This window comes from Silene latifolia, chromosome X (assembly GCF_048544455.1).
Source record: "Silene latifolia isolate original U9 population chromosome X, ASM4854445v1, whole genome shotgun sequence".
Taxonomy (NCBI): Eukaryota; Viridiplantae; Streptophyta; class Magnoliopsida; order Caryophyllales; family Caryophyllaceae; genus Silene; species Silene latifolia.
Genome location: NC_133537.1, coordinates 239,993,226 through 240,008,066, shown reverse-complemented (window position 1 = coordinate 240,008,066; position 14,841 = coordinate 239,993,226). Strand labels below are relative to the sequence as shown.

The 14,841-nt window shown below is 39.8% G+C and overlaps 1 non-coding gene across 1 annotated transcript; it reads right to left on the bottom strand.

Moving 5' to 3' along the window:
• Positions 1 to 7,663: 7,663 nt before the first annotated feature.
• On the bottom strand, positions 7,664 to 7,770 carry LOC141625929 (small nucleolar RNA R71). Its single transcript, XR_012535671.1, has one exon. It is a non-coding gene; the product is annotated as a small nucleolar RNA R71 (small nucleolar RNA).
• Positions 7,771 to 14,841: the final 7,071 nt, after the last annotated feature.

The window sequence follows — 14,841 nt, the reverse complement described above, 5'->3', positions numbered from 1 at the left end:
TAATCTACACAGACTCTCCATTTACCGTTCTTTTTCTGCACAACAACCACGTTAGCTAGCCATTCAAGGTACATTACTTCCCTGATCATTCCCATATCCAGAAGTTTTTCCACTTCCTCGTTGATTATTGCATTTCTTTCAGGTGCAAATTTTCGTCTTTTCTGTTGCACAGGCTTAAAAGATTGATCAATGTTAAGTTTGTGTATGATTACATCAGCACTAATTCCAGTCATATCAAAACGAGACCAAGCAAACTAAGATGATTTATTCTTAAGGAATTTTACCAGTTCTGGCCTGACACAATCTGGGGCGTCAGATCCTACTAGAACATACCTGTAAGGATACTCAGGGTATAGGTTGATCTGTTTTCATTCTGGGAGTACTACATAAGTACTCTTGACAGGGTACGGTAATTGTTATGCGAGAGACTTGCCTGCTTTGGAAGGTTTCAAGGCTGATGTATAGCATTCTTGGGCTGTCTTGTGTTCTTCTTTGATTGTGGCTATGCCCCAATCCGCTGGTACTTTGATACACTGAAGGTAGGTTTGGGGATATTTGATGTGACCATAATTAGAGCTTATTTAGTCCGCAAATTAGCCTTGTTCCCATGCTTTTTAGTGCATATTTGGGTCATTTATTGTCTTTAGTCCTTTGTTTTGCATGTTCTTTGAGGTTTTGTGTCCTTGGCAGGAAAGGAGTGCAAACCTTGCATTTTCATGGCAAAATGAGGCTAAATTGATTGAATTCAATGACCAAGCATCAAAGAGAAGACAAGATTAGAAGGCCTTTGTACATACTATAGTAGATGGGCAATGATGAGAAAAGATCCTTGCATCCCCGAGGAAATCCCCAAGGATTTTATGAAGAAAATGGAAGAAAAGAAGAAGGAAAGAAGTCAGAAGACAATCCGGGCGGATTGTCCTCAAGACGCCTCCGGCCAGACCCACAATCCGAGCGTCTTCCTCCACAAGACGCCCGTGCAAAACGCCTTAGAATCCGCCCGTCTTCCCCTTCTAGACGCCCGTCCCGAAACACCCAAATCCGCCCGTCCCGTGCCCGGACGTCCGGATCCCCATACAGACCTTTTTCGTCTTCTACAAGCTTCAAGGAAGGATGCGCATATTTTTCTAAGACCGGCGAAAAGGAGACCGGAGTCTCCCTAGAGACCGGCGATTCCTCAAGGACTTAATCGTCATTTAAGCCCTTAGTAAACCCTAATTTATGTAACTAATCCCCACTATAAATACCCCATTAGTCTAATTAGAAGAGCATGTTCTTCTTAGCAATCTTTAGAGTAGTTAATATCAATCAAATCTCTCTTTAATCTTGTAATCAACATTTAATCAAGTTTTAATACAAGTTTCATTTCCTTAATCTCTCTCTTGTTCATCCTTTGTTTTGGGTAATTGAAGACTATTTGGGTTATTATTGGGAGATTGACAACCTTCCAATCTATCATCAAGTACTTCTATTATTCTTTGCTTTATTATTGGAATCATTAGTAGGTATAATTCTCTTAATCCCTTTTTAATTATTGTTAATCACTTTCATTTATTCATCATGTTTTACTTTGTTGGTGTGATTGACAACCTTGCTAGCATGTTCAACATGATAATGAGTGAGTAGTTTCCTTAGCTAGGGTTAATGGGTAATTAGGGGAAACCAACATGGAGGATGATTCATGCTTAAATTAATATGTTTTCAAGCAAAGAAAGCTTCAATGGCTATGGTGGTTGCTAGTGCACACTTGGAAGATCAACAACAACAAAATTCTCCCTTGGAAGCAACAACAACAACTCCGGAAATTGCTCTATTATCAAACTATCCGGAGGTAATTTTCATTTCTAACTCCCATAGGGATACATTTGCCAAGTATGCTAGGAAATCCTTTCTACCCACCAAATTCATATGTGAAGATGCCTTGAACAAATTGGGTGTCCTTGAGCAAATAAAAGTCTTCTTTGAAGCCATGGGGTTGGGAAAATTGTTTACTACAAGAGAATTGACATACCCCTCCCTTACCTTGGAATTCTTGAGTTCATTGAAAGTGACTAAGGTAGAGACTAGCGAATACATCGAGTTTCGCCTTGCTAATGTGAATAGGCACATCACCTTTGATGTTTTGAGTAAAGCATTAGGTCTTAGTGATATACCTCGTTATTACAAGAAGCCTGAAACATATGACCCCGCTCCTCTTTGGGAGGCGATTTCCAGGAAGAAATTTGAGAACTATCATGCTTGTCCCGCTCTTTTAGTCCACCATTCGGGCATTAGAGTGTGGCACAAGGTCATCGAGAATACTATCATTGCAAGAAAAGACACTAACCACTTTACCAAGCTCGATTGTGTTCTACTTAAGTCGGCCTTAAATATTGGAAGGGAATTCACCAAGCCTTACAATGCTCTAAGGCTTTTGCTGGAAAGATGGCTCAATGTTGATTGTGCAAATAAAGGCACCGCTTTTATCATAAATGAAGGTCTAGTTACTCTCTTGGCCAAGTACTTTGATCCGAATTTCAACAAGGATAGCAAGTATGTGGCGAAAAGAGGGGGTCATCTCATTGACATGGATGCCATGATTAACAAGTACAAGTGGGTCAAGCATAATCCTCTTGACACCAAATATGGGTGGCTCACCAATGATGCTAGATCTTTTACTTTGCCTTCCAAGATATGCCGCTTGAGTGTTCATAGAACAAACTACCTTCTTCCCCTCTCAAAGGAAGCCGAATACATCATCCGGAAACAAAGGGGTGAAATTGAAATACCCTCCTCCTCCATTGTCACACCACCCTACCCATTCAAATATCAAGAGTTCAAACCCAAAGGTGTTGAAGTGGGCAATGACTACATGACTCTACTTATGCAAGAGATGCACAAACAAGCTTATAAGGATCGGGAAGATGCATACTTGGCCCAATATCCACCCCTTATTCATTTATCTAGGCAAGGACTACTTGATCCTTCATGTCCTTTGCCTAGTTGGGCGGATAGGGAAGTTTTGTTTCCAAGTGCATCTAGGGGTGAAAGACCGGGTGACGATGAGATTGTCGGTGATGAGGTTATTAATGATGAGGACATTGTTGAAGAAGTAAATCAAGAAGAAGAGGATGATGAAGGAAGTGAGCAAGGAAGTGAAGAGGGAAGTGGTGATGAGTCCACTTCTATTGAGGAAGATGATGACAATGATGATATGGTGGAAGACTAGCAAGCTTTGGAGGCTCCTACCCTCTTGAGGTTTGTCTACTTCTTTCTTTGTTTTATTTATTTTTATCTTGATCATGGTTGGAGAGTCCTAGCAACATAGAGGACTAACACCTCGGCCCCATTGAGGTGTTCTTATTTTATTGTTCCCACTTTTGAAAATCCAAAATGACAATTTAGTTTCATGCATTGCATCTTGTGTGCATGAACTACCCCAACTTTTAGTACATTAGAAATAATGTCTATCTCGGTTTGGGGAAGTACATGCATACGCAACGGGAGGTAATCTAAATTACGCTCTCCGTCATAAACAAAAAAAAACCCATGCATCATGTAGTGTAGATTAGTGTAGCTTGCATTTAGTGTAGAATTCATTCATCATTCTTGCATAGTTTCCCATCATTTTGGCCATTGAGGACAATGCCTATATTAGTGTGGTGATGGGGAATTCTAACTTAACTTTTATTCAAAAATTCAAAAAAATCAAAAAGTTTCGAAAAAATCAAAAAAATTGAAAAAAATTGAAAATCCAAAAACAAGTTCATTTCCTTTGTAGTGTAGTCTTGTATATATTGTGTTTGCTTTATCCTTGTTCCCATTGAATGACTACGCCACATCCGAGACATGAGGATATTGAAGACCGCATGGTATGATCTTTCTAATCTCCTTTTTCCTCTTTATGTTAATGACTATGTGGCTTTATTTTGATTGATGCGGTATAACAATGTGAATTTAGGACTTGCATCTAGTTTATTTGGCATATTAGTTGGTAGAATCATTTGTATTAGGATGTTTATATGTTAGTTGCATCATGGCATGTAGTTGCATGTTAGAAAATTTTGCGAAACCGTCTACTTGGGAAGCTTGACAAGTGTATATAGGCCCTAGTAGATGCTTTTTCTTCTTAAGACTTTGCTTGTTAGAATACTTGTAAAACACCCTAGGATGTGTCATGCTAGTATCCTTTGACCCATGGTTTAAGGCCTAGTCAAGAGTACCTTGTGGTGTGATAACTCCTTGGCTACCGTTTATTCCAAGGTGACCCTTGAAACCATGCAACCATCATTCATCCATGTTCTACCACATCTTTGTCATCAAAGGGAATGGGCACAAAAAGAAATCAATTTGAGTTCAATGAAATGAAAAGTGAAAGAAAGTTTGCAAAATGCATCAAATGAAAAGAGGAGTAAAAATAGACTCCTAAAGCTTCAATTATAAGGCACCCTCACTACATATGGGGTGACTTTAAAAATGTTCAAAAAGAAATGCAAAAAGTTGTCAAGTGTTGAAAAGCCAAAAATCAAAAGAAATGGCAAAAGAAAGTGTTCTCAAATGTCAAATGCCACAAGAAATTGGGGGGAAAAACATCAACAAAGCAAACTCCCAAAGTGAAACTCAAATACTATTAATCCCTTTATCCATCGTATCCATTTTTGTGCATGGTAGAGAGGGGACGACCCTTCTTCTTGTCTAGGCAAGAGGGGGAATTCCGCGATCCTCCAGTGTTTCTAACACCATAGGGAGTCTATTCTTGACAAAAGCATTTAACGATTGAGGACAAAGGTACCCTAACTTGACACAATTTGGAGGTGATTTGTTGGTATCCTTCTAGGCTTAGTAGTTTGAAGAAATTGCATCTATGAAGGAGTGTGTACCCTTAAATTGCTTCCCTTGTAGATAATTTCCGCCACTTAGATGAGGAAAGTGGCTATTGTTTTGTAGATGCATCCTTTATTTGACCTTGTGTGATTAATGTTTGGATGTGTAGCCATTTTGGCAAGACCCACCTTGCCTTGCAAGAAGGCATCCTACCTCATGGTTGTCTTGTTGTGAGTTGAAGGGGCGGAGTGAGACCCGCTAATTGTCTCATATCGGCTATGCTATTAGGTTAGTTTAAATAATGGTCCTAGTCTTTGTCACCTCTTTACTCGGGACGAGCAAAGGTTCGGTTTGGGGATATTTGATGTGACCATAATTAGAGCATATTTAGTCCCCAAATTAGCCTTGTTCCCATGTTTTTTAGTGCATATTTGGGTCATTTATTGTCTTTAGTCCTTTGTTTTGCATGTTCTTTGAGATTTTGTGTCCTTGGTAGGAAAGGAGTGCAAACCTTGCATTTTCATGGCAAAATGAGGCTAAATTGATTGAATTCAATGACCAAGCGTCAAAGAGAAGACAATATTAGAAGGCCTTTGTACATATTATAGTAGATGGGCAATGATGAGAAAAGATCCTTGCATCCCCGAGGAAATCCCCAAGGATTTTATGACGAAAATGGAAGAAAAGAAGAAGGAAAGAAGCTGTAAGACAATCCGGGCGGATTGTCCTCAAGACGCCCGTCCAGCACCCACAATCCGAGCGTCTTCCTCCACAAGACGCCCGTACAAAATGTCAAGAATCCGCCCGTCTTCCCCTTCTGGACGCCCGTCCAGAAACACCCAAATCCGCCCGTCCCGTGCCCTGGACGCCCGGATCCCCTTACAGCCTTTTCGTCTTCTACAAGCTTCAAGGAAGGATGCGCATATTTTTCTAAGACCGGCGAAAAGGAGACCGGAGTCTCCCTAGAGACCGGCGATTCCTCAAGGACTTAATCGTCATTTAAGCCCTTAGTAAACCCTAATTTATGTAACTAATCCCCACTATAAATACCCCATTAGTCTAATTAGAAGAGCATGTTCTTCTTAGCAATCTTTAGAGTGGTTAATATCAATCAAATCTCTCTTTAATCTTGTAATCAACATTTAATCAAGTTTTAATACAAGTTTCATTTCCTTAATCTCTCTCTTGTTCATCCTTTGTTTTGGGTAATTGAAGACTATTTGGGTTATTATTGGGAGATTGACAACCTTCCAATCTATCATCAAGTACTTCTATTATTCTTTTCTTTATTATTGGAATCATTAGTAGGTATAATTCTCTTAATCCCTTTTTAATTATTGTTAATCACTTTCATTTATTCATCATGTTTTACTTTGTTGGTATGATTGACAACCTTGCTAGCATGTTCAACATGATAATGAGTGAGTAGTTTCCTTAGTTAGGGTTAATGGCTAATTAGGGGAAACCAACATGGGGGATGATTCATGCTTAAATTAATATGTTTTCATAGTTTATTTGTTTGCTTGTTGTGATCTCAACTTATGCACATGTTATGTTTGATGAAATGAGAGCCTACGAATCCTTGCATTTTTTACCCATCACCTATCTTTTCAATGAGACTTGTAAGACACAAACCAACTCGAGTCTCATTAGACCATGCATATAGTTGAGTAGGGAAGATTAAGTCGACTTGTAGGTGTTGTACAATCTAATCGATTCGGCTCCGGGACCCAAACTTTCCTAGGATTGTAAGATATAAACCAACTCGATCCATCACAACAATAATTGCTTGCTTATAATTTGAGAATATGTTTGTATGATCAATTCCCATGAATCCCCTATGACCCCATGACACCCTAGTGCCTTTTATCAATTGTTTACATCCCTTTCAATTCATCTTGCTTGTTTACTTTTATTGCTATTTAGTTTAGTGATCTTCTACTTCAAACCCCAAATTGTGACACCCTTAGACACCACTAGTTGCAATACAAAATCTCATCTCAATTCCCGTCCCTTGGGATCCGACCTTTACTTGCCTCTTTACTAATTGTAGAGTTGTTTGTGAAGTTATAAATTGTGTTTTGTTCTAGGTGCTCCTAACGACAAGTACCGAAAACTAAACCTCCTCGAGAGTCCGGCCAAAAATGGCGCCGTTGCCGGGGACGGTGTTAACTTGATTTAGATTTTCTTGTATTGTTATTAGTTGTGTCTTTCTTTGCCTTGGGGAAGTAAAACTCCTCAAGGTTTGTTCTAATTATTTTTGAGTTGTTTGATATTGTGCATGTCTAGAAGATCACAAGGTAACTTGTTACTCTTTGATCACGAAATTGAAAGGACTTTGACAACCAATAGAAGACTTGTTAGGAGAACTTTGAGAGGTATTGGTGAGGTTGTAGATATTCAACCAAATACTATTGAGTTCATCAACCCTTTTGCAAGAGAAGGTGAGGAGAACCCAACACAAAACCCAACACAAAATCAACCCACAATGCCTAAATTTTCATCACATTCCGTACCAACCGAGTAGAACCTACCCAATGGTACTCCCACACCACAACACTTAACCGGAAATTTCATTGCCAAATCCGCATTTATCCAATTAGTCGAAAGAGGCCAATTTGGGGGGATGCCTAGTGAAGTCCCTCACTCTCACATGGAGACTTTTTGTGACTATTGTGATGCGATATCTCAAACCGGTGTAACTCAAGACCAAATTCGATGGGTCTTATTTCCTTTTTCTCTAATTGGCACCGCGAAACAATGGTTGAAAAGCCTTGATAAGGCTACTCTCGGAATTGATTCTTGGAAGAAATTGGCTCTAGCTTTCTACAAAAAGTTCTATCCACTGGAAAAGACTAACATGCTAAGAGCTCAAATTACGGGCTTTAAGCAAAGAGATGAAGAATATTTGTATGAAGCTTGGGAGCGATTCAAAGGAATTTGCCGCTCATGTCCTCATCATGGACTTAGCGAGTGGTTCTTGGTACAACAATTTTGGAACGGTCTTTATAAAGACTCAAGAAACGTTCTCAACATGGGATCAAATGGAATGTTCACCGAAGTTGATGACAATCAAACTTGGAACAAAATTGAGGAAATGGCGGTCTATAACTCACAATATAGTAGACCTCGCAAGGCTACTAGAGGAGGAAAGCATGAAGTGGACTCCATTACTCAATTAGGTGCTCAACTTAGTGCTCACATTGATACCATCAATTTGAAGTTTGAAAAAGCTATGGCTAGACTTGAAGAAGCCTCAAAATCACCAAAGCATCATGTTAATGCCATGACGGCATCTTCATCAATCCCAAGTGGGATATGTGAGAATTGTGGAACTTTGGGACATGACCAAAGTGAATGTAGAGGAACAAATGAACAAGTGAATGTTTTTCAAGCATACAAGAGTGGTACCCCTTATTCCAACTATTACAATGAGAACACCAAATTCCACCCAAATCTCTCATACAAAAGCCAAAATGTTCAAAACCCTCAACCAACATACACCCCACCTCCCATGAGAAACCAAAATCAAAGACCCTTTTACAAGCAAAACCAAGGTTACCAAAATCAAACTCCTTACAATCAACAAAATGACCAAGGTTTTGATGTTCAAAAAGCGGTCCTCCAATTGCAAAAGAATCAACAAGAGTTTTTCACTCAAATGCAAAAGGATAGTCAAGCAAAGGAAATCACCATCAACAACATCCTAGCCCACACCAAAATGTTGGAAACACAATTGACTCAACTAGCATCTTCAAACTCACAAAGACAAAAGGGGCAATTACCACCTCAAAGTAATCCCCCAAGACATGAAACGGTTAGTGCCATTCACTTGAGGAGTGGTACAAGGTATGAGGCACCAAAGAAGCAAGTTGGGGATGAAGTTGTGGAAGCTAGTGACAAAGAAGAAATTGTGCAAAACTCCAAGGATGGAGAACCATCAAAAGAAGAAGTTTCAAAGAAAAATGAAGACAAGGTCAAGGAGAAGGAGCCCATTGTGATTAGACTTCCTTTTCCGAGTCGTCAAGCCAAGCCCAAATTTGATGACCAACTTGGAAAGTTTATGGAGATTGTGAAGAATTTGGAAGTCTCGATCCCTTTCACGGAATTAATCAATCACGTGCCGGCCTATGCAAAATACATGAAAGACATCCTTACAAAGAAGAAGTCGATCCGGAAGCTTGAGACTATCGCCTTCACTAAGGTGAGTAGTGCAATACTTCAAGGGAGTTCACCTCCAAAACTCAAGGATCCGGGAAGCTTCTCAATACCGTGTACCATTGGCGACACCACGATCAACAAAGCCTTATGTGATCTAGAGGCTAGTGTGAGTGTTATGCCGTACTCGTGAGTAAAAGGTTAGGGATGGGAGAGCTTAAATGCACCAATATCACACTCCAAATGGCCGATAGATCGACGAAGACACCGTTAGGGATATGGGAAGATGTTCCTGTAAGAGTTGGGAAATTTTTCATCCCGGTGGACTTTGTCATTGTTGACATGGAAGAAGACTCCAATATTCCGATCATTCTAGGAAGACCCTTCTTGCACACCGCGGGTGCGGTGATTGATGTGAAGCATGGAGAGCTCACTCTAGAAGTGGGAGATGAGAGCATAACTTTCAATCTTGACAAGACCATGAGAGCTCCCCGTTTGCATGAACCATATTTTATGGTTGATCATTATAGCTGGAAGGATGATAGGAAGAAGTCGGAATTCCAATGGAAGAAGAAAGTTGATGATGCTCCATTCAAAGAGCAAGTGAATTGTAACAAAGAGAGCTTGAAAAGCTCACCAAAGTCAAGCAATGAAGAGGATGGCCTCCTTGGCCAAGACAAGAAAGTGGGAGAGTTGTCTCTATCAACTCAAGAGATCTTTAGTGACCAAGTAGATGAAGTTTGTGGTCTTTGGGACGATGAGTTTGAAGGGATTTTCAATCCCTATATTGGTAATGCTATCGATAAAGACCAACATGAAGGACAACAAGTGCAAAGATCTATTGAAGATCTTTATCATGACAATGAACAAGCTTTTGACTACTTCTTCAAGGTGTTGAGCAACATCAACAACACCTTGGACATGCCTCCATGACATCTCACTAAGGATGAGAGTTTGGTGGAGTCCTCCCTAAACCACCACTTGTAAATATTTCTAACTCCCTAACTTGCATTTTAATTCTTACATTGCATTTTTTGTCATTTTTGGATTTTTATGCTTTGATCAAGATAATTATCATTTTTGAGAGAAGTGAGGGAGGGACTAATGATTTTAATTGATGTATAGTGCTTTAGCTTAGTGTGGGGATAGCAATTGCCTAGGCTATTTATGCCTTAGTAGTGCCCCTACAATGAAGAACATGGGATTTGAAGAATGAAAATGACACGGGATATGCAAGTGCACGGATGGAACTGAATCCGGGTAGACCAGGGAGAATCCGAGCGACCTTCAGGGGAATCCGCTCGTTTTTAGGGAATCCGAGCGTCTTTTGCAGAATCCGTCCGTCCAATTGAACTGAAAAATTGAAAATCTGGGACAGTTGAATAATCCGGGCATCCCAGCAGAGAAGACGCTCGTCTTAATGAATCCGCTCGTCTTTGCAGAAAGACGTCCGTCTTTTTTTCAGTGTAAAATAAGAAAACCTGCTGTAACAAAATACGCCCGTCTTTGAAAGAATCCGCTCGTCCCGCAGTCGAAGAATTCGAGCGTCCCAGATGAAAGACGCCCGTCTTTAGGCGAGAATTCCTGAACCCAGAATAGGCAGAATCCGAGCGTCCCGAAGGAAAAACGCCCGTCTTCCCCTGCAGTTTCAAAATTTTCGGGTGTTTTTAAATATCCCTCCCACATTCATTTCTTCATTCATACATTCAAAACACTACCAAAACCCAAAAACCCTCACCCTCTCCACCACCAAAACAAGATTTCCTCAACCAAATTCAACAAAATCAAATCCAAACTTCCTTTCAACAACAATTAATCACTCCTTTTCCAACAATAATCAATCCAAGCACCAAAATCTTCAACCTTTGAGTCAATTTTTGAAATACAAAGGCAAAGCCTTTCATCTTAAAATCGATTTGGGTAAAATTGAAAATTGAAGATTTTCAATCTTTTCTTGGTATAATCATCAATGGCAAGAACAAAAGAATCAACAAAGGCACTTAAGGCAAAGGCACTCTCAACAAGGCAACAATGCCTTCAAGCAAAGAAAGCTTCAATCGCTATGGTGGTTGCTAGTGCACACTTGGAAGTTCAACAACAACAAAATCCTCCCTTGGAAGCAACAACAACAACTCCGGAAATTGCTCTATTATCAAACTATCCGGAGGTAATTTTCATTTCTAACTCCCATAGGGATACATTTGCCAAGTATGCTAAGAAATCCTTTCTACCCACCAAATTCATATGTGAAGATGCCTTGAACAAATTGGGTGTCCTTGAGCAAAAAAAAGTCTTCTTTGAAGCCATGGGGTTGGTAAAATTGTTTACTACAAGAGAATTGACATACCCCTCCCTTACCTTGGAATTCTTGAGTTCATTGAAAGTGACTAAGGTAGAGACTAGAGAATACATCGAGTTTCGCCTTGCCAATGTCAATAGGCGCATCACCTTTGATGTTTTGAGTAAAGCATTTGGTCTTAGTGATACACCTCGTTATTACAAGAAGCCCGAAACATATGACCCCGCTCCTCTTTGGGAGGCGATTTCCAGGAAGAAATTTGAGAACTATCATGCTTGTCCCGCTCTTTTAGTCCACCATCCGCGCATTAGAGTGTTACACAAGGTCATCGGGAATACTATCATTGCAAGAAAAGACACTAACCACTTTACCAAGCTCGATTGTGTTCTACTTGAGTCGGCCTTAAATATTGGAAGGGAATTCACCAAGCCTTACAATGCTCTAAGGCTTTTGGTGGAAATATGGCTCAATGTTGATTGTGCAAATAAAGGCACCGCTTTTATCGTAAATGGAGGTCTAGTTACTCTCTTGGCCAAGTACTTTGATCCGAATTTCAACAAGGATAGCAAGTATGTGGCGAAAAGAGGGGGTCATCTCATTGACATGGATGCCATGATTAACAAGTACAAGTGGGTCAAGCATAATCCTCTTGACACCAAATATGGGTGGTTCACCAATGATGCTAGATCTTTTACTTTGCCTTCCAAGATATGCCGCTTGAGTGTTCATAAAATAAACTACCTTCTTCCCCTCTCAAAGGAAGCCGAATACATCATCCGGCAACAAAGGGATGAAATTGAAATACCCTCCTCCTCCATTGTCACACCACCCTACCCATTCAAATATCAAGAATTCAAACCCGAAGGTGTTGAAGTGGGCAATGACTACATGACTCTACTTATGCAAGAGATGCACAAACAAGCTTATAAGGATCGGGAAGATGCATACTTGGCCCAATATCCACCCCTTCGTCATTTAGCTAGGCAAGGACTACTTGATCCTTCATGTCCTTTGCCTAGTTGGGCGGATAGGGAAGTTTTCTTTCCAAGTGCATCTAGGGGTGAAAAACCGGGTGACGATGAGATTGTCGGTGATGAGGTTATTAATGATGAGGACATTGTTGAAGAGGTAAATCAAGAAGAAGAGGATGATGAAGGAAGTGAGCAAGGAAGTGAAGAGGGAAGTGGTGATGAGTCCACTTCTATTGAGAATGATGATGACAATGATGATATGGTGGAAGACTAGCAAGCTTTGGAGGCTCCTACCCTCTTGAGGTTTGTCTACTTCTTTCTTTGTTTTATTTATTTTTATCTTGATCATGGTTGGAGAGTCCTAGCAACATAGAGGACTAACACCTCGGCCCCATTGAGGTGTTTTTATTTTATTGTTCCCACTTTTGAAAATCCAAAATGACAATTTAGTTTCATGCATTGCATCTTGTGTGCATGAACTACCCCAACTTTTAGGACATTAGAAATAATGTCTATCTCGGTTTGGGGAAGTACATGCATACGCAACGGGAGGTAATCTAAATTACGTTCTCCGTCATAAACAAAAAAAAACCATGCATCATGTAGTGTAGATTAGTGTAGCTTGCATTTAGTGTAGAATTCATTCATCATTCTTGTATAGTTTCCCATCATTTTGGCCATTGAGGACAATGCCCATATTAGTGTGGAGATGGGGAATTCTAACTTAACTTTTATTCAAAAATTCAAAAAATTCAAAAAGTTTCGAAAAAATCAAAAAAATTGAAAAAATTTGAAAATCCAAAAACAAGTTCATTTCCTTTGTAGTGTAGTCTTGTATATATTGTGTTTGCTTTATCCTTGTTCCCATTGAATGACTACGCCACATCCGAGACATGAGGATATTGAACACCGCATGGTATGATCTTTCCAATCTCCTTTTTCCTCTTTATGTTAATGACTATGTGGCTTTATTTTGATTGATGCGGTATAACAATGTGATTTAGGACTTGCATCTAGTTTATTTGGCATATTAGTTGGTAGAATCATTTGCATTAGGATGTTTATATATTAGTTGCATCATGGCATGTAGTTGCATGTTAGAAAATTTTGCGAAACCGTCTACTTGGGAAGCTTGACAAGTGTATATAGGCCCTAGTAGATGCTTTTTCTTCTTAAAACTTTGCTTGTTAGAATACTTGTAAAACACCCTAGGATGTGTCATGCTAGTATCCTTTGACCCATGGTTTAAGGCCTTGTCAAGAGTACCTTGTGGTGTGATAACTCCTTGGCTACCGTTTATTCCAAGGTGACCCTTGAAACCATGCAACCATCATTCATCCATGTTCTACCACATCTTTGTCATCAAAGGGAATGGGCACAAAAAGAAATCAATTTGAGTTCAATGAAATGAAAAGTGAAAGAAAGTTTGCAAAATGCATCAAATGAAAAGAGGAGTAAAAATAGACTCCTAAAGCTTCAATTATAAGGCACCCTCACTACATATGGGGTGACTTTAAAAATGTTCAAAAAGAAATGCAAAAAGTTGTCAAGTGTTGAAAAGCCAAAAATCAAAAGAAATGGCAAAAGAAAGTGTTCTCAAATGTCAAATGTCACAAGAAATTGGGGGGAAAAACATCAACAAAGCAAACTCCCAAAGTGAAACTCAAATACTATTGATCCCTTTATCCATCGTATCCATTTTTGTGCATGGTAGAGAGGGGACGACCCTTCTTCTTGTCTAGGCAAGAGGGGGAATTCCGCGATCCTCCAGTGTTTCTAACACCATAGGGAGTCTATTCTTGACAAAAGCATTTAACGATTGAGGACAAAGGTACCCTAACTTGACACAATTTGGAGGTGATTTGTTGGTATCCTTCTAGGCTTAGTAGTTTGAAGAAATTGCATCTATGAAGGAGTGTGTACCCTTGAATTGCTTCCCTTGTAGATAATTTCCACCACTTAGATGAGGAAAGTGGCGATTCTTTTGTAGATGCATCCTTTATTTGACCTTGTGTGCTTAATGTTTGGATGTGTAGCCATTTTGGCAAGACCCACCTTGCCTTGCAAGAAGGCATCCTACCTCATGGTTGTCTTGTTGTGAGTTGAAGGGGCGGAGTGAGACCCGCTAATTGTCTCATATCGGCTATGCTATTAGGTTAGTTTAAATAATGGTCCTAGTCTTTGTCACCTCTTTACTCGGGACGAGCAAAGGTTCGGTTTGGGGATATTTGATGTGACCATAATTAGAGCATATTTAGTCCCCAAATTAGCCTTGTTCCCATTCTTTTTAGTGCATATTTGGGTCATTTATTGTCTTTAGTCCTTTGTTTTGCATGTTCTTTGAGGTTTTGTGTCCTTGGTAGGAAAGGAGTGCAAACCTTGCATTTTCATGGCAAAATGAGGCTAAATTGATTGAATTCAATGACCAAGCATCAAATAGAAGACAAGATTAGAAGGCCTTTGTATATACTATAGTAGATGGGCAATGATGAGAAAAGATCCTTGCATCCCTGAGGAAATCCCCAAGGATTTTATGAAGAAAATGGAAGAAAAGAAGAATGCGCCCGTGGAAAACGCCCAGAATTCGCCCGTCTTCCCCTTCTGGACGCC